Source organism: Corella eumyota, chromosome 3 (assembly GCF_963082875.1).
Source record: "Corella eumyota chromosome 3, kaCorEumy4.1, whole genome shotgun sequence".
Taxonomy (NCBI): domain Eukaryota; kingdom Metazoa; phylum Chordata; class Ascidiacea; order Phlebobranchia; family Corellidae; genus Corella; species Corella eumyota.
The window spans coordinates 10,783,427-10,785,926 of NC_137492.1; the positions used below are offsets into that span (position 1 = coordinate 10,783,427).

Sequence of the window (2,500 nt, forward strand, 5' to 3'; positions counted from 1 at the left end):
ACTTCGAAGGGAACCAGCTACTAGATGGTTCGATTAGTCTTTCGCCCCTATACCCAAATTTGACGATCGATTTGCACGTCAGAATCGCTACGAGCCCTCCACCAGAGTTTCCTCTGGCCTCAGCCTCTCCAGGCATAGTTCACCATCTTTCGGGTCCCAACGCGGGCGCTCTCGCTCGACCCCTCCGACGCGGCGGACGGGATCGGCCGGTACTGCCGTCGCCGCCGAAGCGGCAAGTTCAAACCTTCGCCGGACCAGGCCGGCATTCACCTTCACTTCGCTCGCGGGTTTCGAACTGCCCCGCAACTCGCGCGCACGTTAGACTCCTTGGTCCGTGTTTCAAGACGGGTCGGAAAGGTGGCTGACATCAGTCGCTGACCCCGTGCGCCCGGACGACAGGCTGACGCGGCGAAACCGAACCGCCTCGGCCCGGCACTGAAAACAGTCCCGGGCCGACGACGGCCCAGCTCGACGCGGGCCCGCGGCCGCCCCCGAGAGGGCGACAGGCGCGGCGAAATCTCTCTCCTCGACCGGGCGTCGGGCGGAACCTGCCGCGCGCCTATAGCACACCGCCGAAGCGGAGTTACCTTGCGCGCGGCCTTTTCGCCGTCGCCCAGCCGGTCGCGACCTTCGCCCGGCGCTAGTGCGCCGCCTTGCCGACGCTCCGCCCGCGCCGCGGCCCGTAAAGGTCCGCGGCAACGCGCGTGCGCCCGCTCGGCGACTGAAAGCGGCCGGACGACCCGACAGGCCTCTCCGTTTGCCCCTCGACGGTTTCGCGTACTTTTTAACTCTCTCTTCAAAGTGCTTTTCAACTTTCCCTCACGGTACTTGTTCGCTATCGGTCTCGCGACAGTATTTAGCCTTAAATGGGGTTTACCACCCGCTTTGGGCTGCATTCCCAAACAACCCGACTCCGAGAAGACGCCGAGCGGTCGAGCGCGCCGCCGCCAAGGGCCTGACACCCGCTCTGGGATAAGGCCTCGATCAGAAGGACTCGGGCGGCGCGGATCGCACGCAAGACGAATTCTTTACGCCACAACTCGGGACCGCTCCTCGTAGCGGCCCGATTCGGCGATGGGCTCTTCCCGCTTCACTCGCCGTTACTGAGGGAATCCTCGTTAGTTTCTCTTCCTCCGCTTAGTAATATGCTTAAATTCAGCGGGTAGCCTCGCCCGATCTCAGGCCGATAAAACTATTTTCGCTCGTCCTTCGAGACGCCGCGCCCTCGCGCGCTCGACTTCCGACACAGCACCGCCCCGCGGCTCCTACTCGCCCTGCGCGAATCGCGACCGACGCGTCGAGGCCCCCAGCTCGAGGTCGACAGCGCCGTCGTTGCGACTCGGGCGGCAAGCGGACGCGGCGCGGCTCGCCGGCCGCCACGCATCGCTGACGCGAGCCCGAATACCAAAACTTTCCACCTTCAACCGAGCGGCGATTGCCCGTCGCCGGGCATACGCACGCGAGCCGAGCCGTCGCGGAGCCGATCCCGCCGGCCGTTGTCGTTTCTGCGACCCTGAGACGGACGCGGTCCCGGGATGAACCCGAGGCCGCAATACGCGTTCAGATCGTCAATGCTCAATGTGTTCTGCAATTCACATTAAATCACGCAGCTTGCTGCGTCCTTCATCGACTCGCGAGCCGAGTGGTCCACCGCCAAGAGCCATCGTTTGTTTGTTTGCTTTTCGCTCTTCGATTCCTAACCTCGATTCGCCATCCGGCTGAAAAAATCGCGTGACGCCGAGCGGGTCGCGGTCGCAACAAATAGTGCGACAAGCCCGCGCACCGCATGAAGCCTTCGGGCACTCGACGCCGACAAAACAAGTTCCTGATCGCGGGGCGGCGGACGCGCCGAGGCACGTCGCCGTCCCGGTGTTTGCTCTTTCGCTCTTCGATTTTTTTTCTCGCGCTAATGATCCTTCCGCAGGTTCACCTACGGAAACCTTGTTACGACTTTTACTTCCTCTAAGTAATCAAGTTAGATCGTCTTTTCGGGCCAAGACCCAACCGTCGCCAGTCGAGCCCGGGCCCAATCGGAGGACCTCACTAAACCATTCAATCGGTAGTAGCGACGGGCGGTGTGTACAAAGGGCAGGGACGTAATCAACGCGAGCTAATGACTCGCGCTTACTGGGAATTCCTCGTTCAAGCGAAATAATTTCAATTCTCTATCCCTAGCACGACCGGGGTTCATCGGGTTACCCAGACCTTTCGGCCAAGGCGAACACACGTTGATCCGGTCAGTGTAGCGCGCGTGCGGCCCCGAACATCTAAGGGCATCACAGACCTGTTATTGCTCAATCTCGTGTGGCTAAACGCCACTAGTCCCTCTAAGAAGTTAAACGCCGGCCGGGAAGGCCGCGTAACTATTTAGCAAGCCAGAGTCTCGTTCGTTATCGGAATTAACCAGACAAATCGCTCCACCAACTAAGAACGGCCATGCACCACCACCCACAGAATCATGAAAGAGCTCTCAATCTGTCAATCCTCGCTGTGTCCGGGC

At 60.9% G+C, this 2,500-nt stretch overlaps 2 non-coding genes across 2 annotated transcripts in view; both read right to left on the reverse strand.

Moving 5' to 3' along the window:
• Window positions 1–1,508: 1,508 nt before the first annotated feature.
• On the reverse strand, window positions 1,509–1,662 carry LOC145747090 (5.8S ribosomal RNA). The gene has a single exon (XR_014281838.1). It is a non-coding gene; the product is annotated as a 5.8S ribosomal RNA (ribosomal RNA).
• Window positions 1,663–1,907: 245 nt separating this feature from the next.
• The window catches only part of LOC145747010 (small subunit ribosomal RNA), a 1,810-nt gene continuing 1,217 nt past the window's right edge, over window positions 1,908–2,500 (reverse strand). The window contains exon 1 of the ribosomal RNA XR_014281763.1: window positions 1,908–2,500. This exon is cut by the window's right edge and continues 1,217 nt beyond it. This is a non-coding gene — a ribosomal RNA (small subunit ribosomal RNA).